General features: G+C 39.0%; 1 long non-coding RNA gene across 1 annotated transcript in view; it reads right to left on the bottom strand.

Annotated features, from left to right (window-relative positions):
• Positions 1 to 838: 838 nt before the first annotated feature.
• Positions 839 to 12,326, bottom strand: part of LOC131456744 (uncharacterized) — a 46,757-nt gene continuing 35,269 nt past the window's right edge. The window contains exon 3 of the long non-coding RNA XR_009239926.1: positions 839 to 917. This is a non-coding gene — a long non-coding RNA (uncharacterized LOC131456744). The remainder of the gene's footprint in view (positions 918 to 12,326) is intronic.

The following is a 12,326-nucleotide window of genomic DNA, read 5'->3' on the forward strand; positions in this document are numbered from 1 at the left end:
TTCAGTGTTGACACAAAACACATAACCAAGTTTTCTTCACTTTGAATTCAAAGAGTAGTATAGTTGCAAAGCAATCGATAAATCCTTAAATTGCCCTCCGTTCAGTCACCATTTATGATTGATTTTCCTGGAGATGTTATTGATTTGTGTACACCTCTGTACCCGCACCTTTTTTTCTAATTGCATGTGACTGAAATGCACAGATCATTGTTGGACTGTCATAGCTCACCGACAAAGATACATGAAATAATATCCTTGTAAAGGACCCTCATAAAAATCCATCAGACTGAGAGTTACCAAGCCAATCCTCTTGAACCAATGCTCAGTTTAACCCTGTCATGTTTTAAAACACCTATTAAGAAAGGCTGGATCAAAAGGATTGCTAGACCTTCTTCAAAATTAAAAGGTCATTGATGTACTGGTTGGAAGAACATGTTTATAAAAAGACTTGTTTCTTAGTGTTTTATTTGAACTCCAGACATGAGCTTTTGGTTGACATTATTTGTAATTGTGGCAGGTCAAATCAAATAGTGTGCTGTACAACACAGTGGAATTTAACATTAATTAACTCGACATTCATGCCTTTCTCACACAGGTCATCAGACTGACCGGTAAACAAATAGACACACCGAAGTGTTATACAATATTCAGTATAATACAATACCTCAAATGCAGAGAGTAGAACAAATAATCAAACAAAATAGATTATTTTAAAACAAATACATGGTTGTTTAAATGTCAAAGAACTGGAGCTCGATTTATACATCCCAGATGGTTGGAGGGATGTAAAATAAGTCTTGCCATGTCTTTTATGGAATATGGTCACACAGCTGTGAATCCTGGTTCCATTGTTGGGAAAATCCAAATTTAGCTGTCCAGTTGGCTGCAAGCAGCTAGTCTGCAGCATAATTGTCCCACTGAAAAGCCAAAATGCAAAAGAATGTTTGACATAGACAATGTTAGAATACTGTTAACATGTTGACAATAAAATCTAGTTAAATATTGATAAATGAACAATTGATAAAAGGCTCTTCTTGGCTTCCTTGTGACACCAGTTTCTGCTGTTTGAAGTGAACACTAAAGACTGGATGCAGTCCTGTTATCTGATGTTTCTTGTCTTATTAAGAACACATCCCTTTAAATCACTCTCCACAGTTTGAAGCTTCTCAAAGTATTTTCATAAGATCCTCATTTGACGACCTTTTAAGGTTTCTTAGATATGTTTGAGTTGCTAGTACACTCTTTTTAGGCTGGTTTATGTACAGCATCATAAGCAGCTATGAAAAAAAACGACAGTAAATGCAATATAAAATGAAATACAGTTTGCAGGAACAAGAGAAATGATAAGATACAGCTTAAGTGGCTGAGCCCTCCTATAAAATGCGGCACAAACTGCAGAGCGGAAAGAGGAACATCTCTCTCGTTCTCTCCCTCTCTCTCTAAGGCTCATTACTCCCCTCATAGCATGCCAAGTGCTGACCTAGCAACATCCCCAGCCCCCTATCCTCCTCTTGCCCTTCAATCCCTCCCCTGGCAGGTAAGGGAGTCGACATGCCATCAGGCACACCCACCATCAGCCGATTTGGTCAGTGACACCCATGGAGAAATGCAGGATGGTAGTGCTTCAAGAGCTCTTAAAGTGAACACTGGCTACTTTAATGGATGGATACACTATTTAACTTAATTCATGGTCTGTTCCAGCCTTACAGGGAGGATTTGACCTCTCTTAGGTTAAATAATGGTCCCAGTGTAGTTGGGGGGCAAGGAGGAGATAAATGCACTGTGACATTCAGCCCACTCCAGCATCCCCCAATGTGTGATTTGAGAGCAGTCTATTAGGCGTACGCTTTGCTTAAACATGGGAAGAGTTATGAGATGGGGCAGCAATGACTAGAGGCTGCACATAAGGCAGCCTTTGAAGAGATAAATGGGTAGGAGCAGACCATGATAGCCATTCATCAAAAACAAAATCTGAAAAAGGATGAGTGAATCCATTGAACAAGTGGTTATGGCAATATTTAAGAGGGCATCTTGTAGTGTTTATTTAGTTATTTGGATGATTGGTGGGGCTAAAACAAGATGAAGACTAACTGTTTTATAAGACTGCAAAATACCCTGAAAGATTGGAAAACAATCAACAGATAGATACTGGCATTTACTTTAAGGAGGCTCTGGATTGCATACCAGTGACTGCATTACTGGTCAGATTTTCAGCGAATCCAAATTACCATGAACGTATTCTAAGTCAGTACTAACTCTTGACACCTCCCAGTTTACTGCACAACATATAAAAAATACACAACCAACAGTAAATATGTAGTAGAAAGTTTGCGATAATCATCTATGAAATTTTTAGTACAGATCTGTCTGAAGTTGGATTTGCATTGAACCACAATCACAGGATGAAAGGGTCAGCTGTTGGACAACACTTAATCACATCAGCTTGGATTTCTTGGTCCTTAGTGCGATGAAATGTGCAATTGCTTTTTGAATGCCACTGCTATGGAATGACCAGCAATAATTTGACAAATCGACTGAAAATGTGAATAATTTTCAGAGCTTTAAAAAAGCACATGGTCCCTGCCAAAGTAGCTGACCATTAATATACAATTGGCGACTTTATTACTGCATTTCCTCAAACGTTGATCAAGGCATTTATTTACCTCAGCAAAGGAAAGTTAAAGAGGCCATAGCCCGGAAGTGGGTGTGTATCGGCATCATTACCTCGTCTTTGAAGCCCTAAAAGTCCATAACAATCAGTTCAGCCACTGCTGAGAGCACAGGGTTTTATTGTTTTCCTGAGCTCTACAAAGTGGCAAGGCACTTCCGTTGACTAATTACATCACTGGCGAATCTCACCACTCCTGTAAACAGCAGCGCCTCCTAGTCTGGGCACATCCGGTGATGTACTTTTAACCGTAGAAGAAGAAGAACTACTCTTGTTGTAGCTGCTGAGCGTAAAGGTTGAGAACATGTCGAAAAAAGGTTCAGTGAGTGTTTGCTCTGTTCTGGGTTGTGATAAACAATACCAGACGCTCCACAAGCTCCCCGCCAATGAGCTCAGTGGATATCTTTCATATTTGATGGAAATATCCCTGCTACATTTCCCAAATACCTTCATGTAAGCGGCAACCACATCACAGAGGATTGTTACACAAACTGCGGGGAATATAAAGCAGCAATGTCTTTGTGTGCTTGTTCTGTTGTTTAGCATTAGCGATAGTCGACTACAGGCTAAGCTACACACGTTCGCTCGTGTTTCATTTGCATGTATGAGTGTTTATCATCTCAGTAACCACAACATTATCCAAGCTACAGGCGTCCTGCAGCAGTCTTTGCGATGGAGGTGGTTCACTTGTCACAGTGTCTTCTGACTCTGTCTCAGACTCCGGATCAAATGTGTAAGGGATTACAGCGAGGGGTTGTGACGACGGCATTACTCAATGTTTTGATAATTGCTAGTGGTGCATCCGCCTTTCCAGAGGGGGAGCTGCAAGTCTGAGAGCTGACGTGCCAATTACGTCACTTTCAGGTAACTGGCCAATCACAAGACAGTGTGAAAGCTCTCGTTGGCTGTTCGTGTTCTGCGGGTGTGGTTTTGGTCTGAAACAGCATGGCTGACGAGAGAGTCAGCAATGAGACATTTGCATCCGCTCGTTTGCAGGGACTAGGAGGTTTTAGACCATAAAAATGACTTAATGTAAAGTACACCTCCATATCTCACATATAAGTGATTTAAAGGCATTTATTTGAGGCATTAGAAAAAAAGCCTTTATACTTGAAAACCACAGGGAATTGGAAATAATTTGACCTATTTTTAAACCAAAGTCTTGTTTCTCCCCTGCTTTAGGTTGAACAACCCTTACACACAGTCAATGCAGAGGCTGTAGTGGATACAGTGAACAAGACTACAGTCTGAAGACATGTATTAGGTCTAGGTCACTTAAGATATTCACTAAGACAGGAGTCAAACTCTGGCCCACGGGGGCCATAACGAATGACCACTGGAGTTGGCCCGCTGGTATTAAACGGCGCCTGTTTCGCAGTGCTTTCAATATCAAGCCAACCACGTCATTTTATGTGGCTGCGAGTGCTTAATTTATCTTAAAAAAAAGTTGCCTTATAATAAATCTATGTTGCTTTAAATAGTGCATCGACTATAAACTACATTTTCACAATGCATGGCAATTATGTTATTATCCGTGAAATGATGGCATCCCGCCAATAGATCACAGTGTTTACATTAGTGTTTAATTACTACTACAAGCGAGATTAAGCAGATTGAGAAATATCCATAAATGATCCTTAAATGTTCAGGAGGTAAAAGATTGATGCAGATAAAAAAAACTGTTTCATGAAAAACGGAAAGGGGAAATATGTTTGTGCTTTAAGAAAGGTATTTCTTTTATGGTATGAGGCGGTGTCGGTAATCAAAGAGAACAATCTACCTTTACACCACATAACATTAAATTTTTTGGTCATTTATTTTTAGACAATATTTTAATCAGATATACCTTAAAAATTAGATCGAGCTCAAAATTTTTCAACTCGAGGTAATGTTTGAGCAAGCATCAAAGTAGAACAACATTTTTAATTTTTAAATAATTAACTTATATCAATAAAATCTATTTATTGGATGGATTTGAGTTTGACACCCCTGACGTAAGATATTCTACTCTCAATGTGACTTCCCAGCAAAATAAAAGGTTAAATAAAAATATATGAATGTTAACGAGAACTAATTTGTGCATGTGTAAGTTAAGTAAAAATTTTAATTAATTCCAATAAATTAAAGTACAAGGAGGACACAAAAAACACCCATTATAAATTTTCTACCATTTGTCCACAGCAACTAGCGGTTGTTTGATGTATTCGAGCCTTAACCTCTTTGTGATTGAAAATGGCAATGCAGCTTGTTTCAAATAACCACATAAATGTTGGTAACAAACAAAATCTTTTATGACAAAATATTTCCTAATACATGCAATCCCATCATGCAACCAAAACATTTTAGAAGGAAGCCATGCAAAACAATTTCCCCTTGGGGATGAATAAAGTATTTCTATTCTATTATTATTCTATGCTCTTTAAATACATGACGGTTATGACATACTGTATATAACTGGCAGCATATCAGCCAATATGCTCATCTCTTTGTTGGTTATGTTCATAAAAAGTGAAGATGGTACCTAGCAGTTGTTCAATGCTAATAACATCTTGTTTGTTTTACATGATTTTATTGCATTGTGTAAACATTCTGGGCCACACGGTTGGTGTAGTGGTTTGCGCTCTTGCCTTTGCAGCAAGAAGACCCAGGTTTGAGCCCCTTGGAACAAGGGTCTTTCAGCATGGAGTTTGCACGTTTTCTTAGTGTGTGCGTAGGTTTTCTCCGGGTTTTCCGGCTTCCTCCCACAGTCCAATAACATGCAATATGGGGATTAGGTAAATTGGACACTCTAAATTCACCATCGGTGTGAATGTGAGAGTGAATGGTTGTTTGTCTATATGTGGCCCTGCGATAGACTGGCGAACTGTCCAGGGTGTGACCCTGCCTATCGCCCCAATGTCAGCTTAGATTGGCACATCACCCCCCGCGACGATCTTGTGGAGGACAAATTGGTTGAAAATGGATAGATGGATGTGTAAGCATTCTCCAGAGTAGGATGGAGAAGATGTCGGGTCACTGCTGGTGTGGAACAATGTCCATCTCAACATGTGAAAAACACCCAAGGGCATTGTAAGGGTCAGATATATTCAGTCTGTCAGGTTCTGCGATACATTACTCAATCTTGGTTGGTCAAGTATTTCGTGCCAACATGACAATGTAAATAAACTGACTCACGTGACACCTAAAGTGCTCGAGTTATTATTTGCAAAGTCTTTTAGATAAGCTGCTGTAAAAAGCCTAAATTATCAAAACCAACTCTGTTCTTTATGAATGTAATCACTAAGGCTTAACCCTGGCTCAGTAAATGACAGAATAAGCCATAGCACCTGACAGTGCTATGACTTCAAGGACACCAACATCTTTTCTGCTAACATGTATATGCTGAAACAGACAGTGACAGAATACATGTCATGGAAGATAAATGTTTTTCCTTGATCTTGGAACTTACAATTGCATATCTGTAAAATAAGCTTCAACAAGTGCAACAATTTGCCCAATTTAAAGATGCTCTTGCCATCATGGGATGCCATTTATTCATGCTTATTTTATGAATTCCAAGGAAATTACATGTTATGTATAGGGATGTAACGATTACCGGTATGACGATAAACCGCGGTAAAATTCCCGACGGTTATCATACCGTTTCAAATTTTAATTATCGTTAAAACCGTGATTGATTACCGCAACTGATTACCGAAAAACTCACAGTGATACTGCTCATTTCCTGGAGAAGCAGCAGCACCAGAACGGCACTCGCTCAAGCGGGCGCGCATGCGCAGTTTGCACTGTCTGTCCAGCGACAACACGGCTGAAGCCACCTGCGCTCCAGAGATTACCCCCCGTAAGATCAGAAGTCTGGGCATATTTTGTATTTTTAAAGGATGTTGATGGTAAAATAATTGAAGACAATCAATCCTTGTGCAGAAAATGCAAAAAAAAAATCTCCGCAAAGTTACTTCCAATATGATGAGCCATCTCCGTGACCACCACACACAACTTTTCAGCGGGTAAGTCAACAAAAACGGGATTTCGGAATAGTGGGAAACGTCATGGTTTGTCTCGCGAAAGCGAGTAGTGTGCAGACGACACATACCCTAGCAGACCAAAATGTGTTTGTTTCTGTGTTTTTTTATTTAATTTTTATGCTGTGTACGACCGCTGCTACTTAATTATTATCCGACACAGAGTGAGGACCTGTGTGTGTGTCTGTGTGTCAGTCAGTCAGATGATAATTATTAATAATAATAATAATGATAATAATAATAATAATAATCATATAATATAAAATATCTTTTTTTAAATAAAACTTGGTTAAAAGATTTCAGTGTGTGTTCAGTACTTTTGGAACATTTTGAACACATCTAACAATACCGTGATAATATTGATAACCGTGATAATTTTGGTCACAATAACCGTGATATGAAATTTTCATATCGTTACATCTCTAGTTATGTATGATCACTTCTTTGCACTAAATGCACATCCATTTTTCCAAAGTTGATTATTGATGTTTTTCCAATATTTACAGTGTCTTTTGTGCTTCTTTTATAGAAAATATTGGCCTGACTTATCTGATCTGTGTGTGGCTAATCAGTGGGACAACAAATTAAACTTAAATCTCTTGGAACCATTTTCTCAACCAAGATAATTACTGGCCTTTTATGTCACAAACTGTCATGATCATAAGACCTTTGAAATGAAAAAACAGGAGCAATTAAGTAGCCAACCAATGGCTGTCGCATTATGCTATTTTTGCTTTACCACTAAGTTATCTCTACAATGTGTTCATCTTCCAGGAGGTCAAGATGACGCTGTTCTTTAGACACAGGTTAGCATGGAGATGAGAGTAAGGATCAGGCCAAATTTGGCCATGCTGTCTTTCTCCATCTTTCTCCCTGTGGACATCCTAACATCCGCCCCCATCTGCATACTCCCAGAGTGACAAAACCAGTTAGCTGGGCAATAAATCAAACCTTGGCTTCGCAATTTAGTTTCCTAATGTAATTAATAAGTGTTAAAAGCATTTAACTGGCCATAATTTGTGGATGCCACTTTGAAGTGACTATTTTAGGAAAACTTTGAGAGTGTGTGTAAAAGAAAAATACTATGTTCATTGGTGCTGATGTCTCTGCAAGATGTTACATGCAATAGCATGCAATGCCAGCAAAACCCCAGCAGTTATCTGTAAAACGTCCTGAAGAAACCCAAATAGTAAATGCATCAAGATGTATCATGATTTGTCAAATCAATGTTGGTGAACGGATTTTCTGATATTGCATTTTAACTTCAGTCAAATTATGTGCTTCATGATGTTGCACATAATTTGTATTTGATTATATTTGATTTAATTGTAAGATTCCCACATAGATACAGATGGACATATTTGGTTAATAAATGAAAAAGCATGTAAATATTTCTGTTTTTAACCAGACAATCCATAATCTGTCACAGATTATATTTGACAGTACACATCATGATCCTAATATTTTTTTTTAATCTCTTAAATTTAACACTGCTTTGAATAAATAACTTTTAACATCCTCAAACAGCACTCCAGTCTATCAAAAAGGCCAACTCTCTCAGAAAGGATCTATCAATTAAATCTCTATTACTTGGGACCAAATCCACACAGTCCCATACAGATTTACCTAATCCTGTTCTTCTCTCTGCAGCAAACCACATAGAGGATAGTGCAGAAAGAAGAGAAAAGAGCGAAGGCGAGAGCAAGAAAGTAGATGGGTGATTGCCAAAGAGCAGAGCTTGTCATGAGTGGATTTATGGCTTGGGAGACAGCGGCGGGAGGCAGGCGAATTGATGGGTGACACATAATCAGCCTCCTTATCGCAGCCCTGCAAAACTGGATTGCATCCAGAGGCTTGTGATCCGTACGGATTTGGCTAATGTCTCCCACTCCTCGAAGAGCTGAGTCCCGACAGCTCTCCGTTATCAGGGCCTGGCCTGGGCTTCCTTTCCTCTGACTGCGTTCCCCCCACCCCTCCATGCACTGGCTACACTAGTCTGTCTGTATCTTGACACCGTGTCAGGTTAGGAAGCAAAGCAAAGGTTTGTTGACCAGGTCTGTCCATCCACTTCTCTTCCTGCTCCATTCTCACTCAAGTACTATTTTAGACTCTCTGTCTTCTCTCCCTCTCTCAGAATTGCTCCCTTAAATGCAACACCAAGGTTTCCACAAAACAAATCTCCACGTCCTCCTCAAAATCAGCACCAATTGTTGACACAAATGTTGTCAGGAACAGAACCAGACGTCCGTGCCACTGCTGTTGAAAACAACTAAATGAGACTCTGTAAACTGTTCTTGTTTGCATTTTGTTACCCAACATGCCAGTTTCTGTGAGGGATGTTTATTATTTCGTGACTGAAGTTACAAAAGCAACAGCACAAGGAAGAAGTGAATCACAGCTTCTGGAGTGGTTGGGTTCAAAGTTTTACAAAGTGGTTTTTGGGGTGAAACAGAGCTATGCCATGACATAATGTTTGCTCACAAGTGCTGCGCAGCTCTCACAAATTTCTCATGAAGTGGATAGCAAAATGCTTTCATTTGTTGCAATTTATCACTGGAAGATCAGATCCCTGAGTCTCCAAGAAGATACAGAACTATGCAAACTTCTTAGGGCATCATTAGATTAGATTATAGCAATGCTATAATGATCATACAGTATAATTATTTCTCATTCACGTTACTGGAATGCATCCAGAAAAATTGGTTATTTTTTAAATAAACGAAGCTTCTACAGGTTAAAGTGTCAGGTATTTAGCTTGACCTACCATTATACTTAAACAGTAGCACAACCCTGGCTTTCTTAAACCTGGAGAGGAACCCTAATTAATAGCATTGGCAAAATCTGCGTTTGTCCTATTTCATGTCACAAACATCTGCTGCGAAAAAGGTGCATTATGCCAGGTTTATTCTTCTCATAACATTATATATGCATGTTGTATGAGCTAAAGTCAGTGACAGCTTGCTAATATACAAGACCAACTTCAGTCACATCATTCAAATCCAATAACTGGTGGGTGTCCAGAGACTTTTGCACAGTACTGAATATACACATTTGTGTCTTCAAAAGCAGTGCTTTCTCAGCATCACCTTTTCCTAATCAGCTCATCCTACCTGAAAAACCAAACCAAGGACTGGCCACAGTAATGGAAATAAAGTTCAGCTGAAATGGCTTCTCAAATGTGTTGCTGCCTGAAAAAGACCCAAGCTGCATCTGCATCAATAACTACCTAAATAACTGACTCAACCCAATGCTATTGACCATGTTGAGTCTACATTGCTTGTGTGCTTGACAATGGCGATTTTGGTCTGGAAATTCTGGTGGTTCCTTATGATGCAATCCAGAAATACCATTTCTCTTATTACTCTCATACCCTCACAACAAAAACCTCATATAATACAAAGCCACCACACAACACGTATCGCCAGTTACGCATTACAGAAATTCCACTATAATTCAAACAATATGTAAACTACATTATCAATTCCAATTTAGAATAAAAATAAATTAGAATGACGCTCTGCGGTCCTTCATGTGCGCAAACCAGTGCTGCCCTTGCTTCCAATCAGCCAATAAGAAGCGCTTTAGGTCCCTGAACTTTAGGCCCCCCCGCCGAAACTGAAGCGTGCGCTGTACATGCACGCGTAGCAGTTCAGCAGTACACAAAACTGCAGGCACTGGGGAGGATATCTTGTCCCACCAACCAAAAACAGATACGACTACACGATGTGTCTACAGAGGAAATTTTATTCCTCATTTCATGTCCGCATATATCTCGCAGTACCCAAGGTCAAAGTTGAATTTATTATTAACTTGTGCTCAACGACATTTTTGACACAGGAAAATATAAACACTCATAATCCTCCCCTGCACAGCAGCGCCCTCTGGTGGGGCATGGCCCATAATGAAAAGACACCGCTGGTGGTTGATCTGAATGAAGACAGTCTGTCATAAACACAGCCAGAAACACACCAGGCTTAAACTGTAAAAGGTAAGGCCACTAGCACAAAGCATAAGACGCTTGTAATAACCAACAAACACCTTTTTGTGGTGACATAAAAATGGCTGGCAAACCAAGAATTTAATTTCCAGCAACATCAATATGTTGTCAGTATTAAAAGCTCAAAATGACTACAGATTTTGACAAGGCGCTGTTTACCTTGACTTAGAAATATTTTTTTCTTCGGTCTTGCAGCCGACACATTGACTTTGCCAAAACACCACTTCTGTTTTTATGAAAAGACATTGCTCCTCATGCAAGAGAGAGGCATTTGATGTAATTGGAGACAGAACCAATTTGAAAAGCCAAACCTGAATTGGAACCAAAATTGTCCTAAATGACTCCAAAGAATCCATTACTCTCTGGAACCGCTGATCTGAACAGCCAATGTTTAGGGACATTTTGCTGACATAGCTCATCACCGTTTTAACTTTTGTACAAAGTGAGAAAATTACAACATAAAGTGACACAGCTCTGTGACATTTTCGTTATCGTGTTTTCTCTCCTGGCAAGCAGAATGCAGACACAGCAACGAGTTAAATTGCTCTGCTTCAGAGCTAACATGAAGCCGTTCTCCAGGCTGCTAGATTAAAAACATTGCCAGTGCCTCAGTGGTCTCAGGAAAGACAACATGCCAGATCAGGCTAGTTAACACACAACAATGCTCATTTTAATGTCAGGGGATATAGTATGATCAGCTGATTAATCCTGATCACATAATCTATTGACTAAACCAAGAAACAACACAACAAAACCTGTTTAACACCACATACCAACTTTTAAATCTACCATTAATGCCTTTATGTACAAACATTTCTAGGATTTGTCTCACATCCACTGACATATATACAGTAAATTGCAGAGACAGGGCATCAGCACGTATTATAGACCAATAATTGTATTGTCCTCTACGTTTACTCTCTTTACACTTCACTGTGTGACAATATTAAAAAATAGTCAGGACTTTTATGACTGCATGTATGATTAAATTGCTTTTCTTGTGCCTCTAACAAACACACATTTTTCTTCATGCTCACACATGTTCTGTTGTCAAGCATCTTATAGTTCTTGTCACCGAGTGAAGGACAGTGCCATGTTCACAATGCAAATCTTTGACCGTGATCAAAAGAATGAATACAAGGTAATAATACAGACTGTAGTTGCCTTTCTGAATGTCACAAAACACATCCAGTCAATGCTGACATAATACATTAAGCTTATTACACAGGAAATATTACATTTACATATAAATTGAGCGAAATCACAACTCGGTTTGCTGTTCCTGAAGATTATTCAGTCTTATCAAGAAAGTTGTTGGTGATTAAATACAAACACACTGCTGACATTGAATTAAAACGGGGACAAAAGCATTATTTTTTGGTTGGAGATCATCAACAGTAGTGCTAACAAAGTCAGATGAATGCAAGTAAAGTTCCTATGCTGCATAACACTTTTGCAGCATCAGGCACATTTTCCAATTTCCATTCACCTGCACTTGTCTATTCACATTAAAAAAAACAACACACAACAAGCAGTGAAATTCTCAGTCTGCCAAACTATCAAATTAAATATGGTTATGACACAAAAAGTAAAAATTCAGGGGATCACAAAAGTTACAAGATTAGATTGATTGGCAAAA

The sequence above is a fragment of the Solea solea genome, chromosome 3, assembly GCF_958295425.1.
Source record: "Solea solea chromosome 3, fSolSol10.1, whole genome shotgun sequence".
NCBI classification, from domain to species: Eukaryota; Metazoa; Chordata; class Actinopteri; order Pleuronectiformes; family Soleidae; genus Solea; species Solea solea.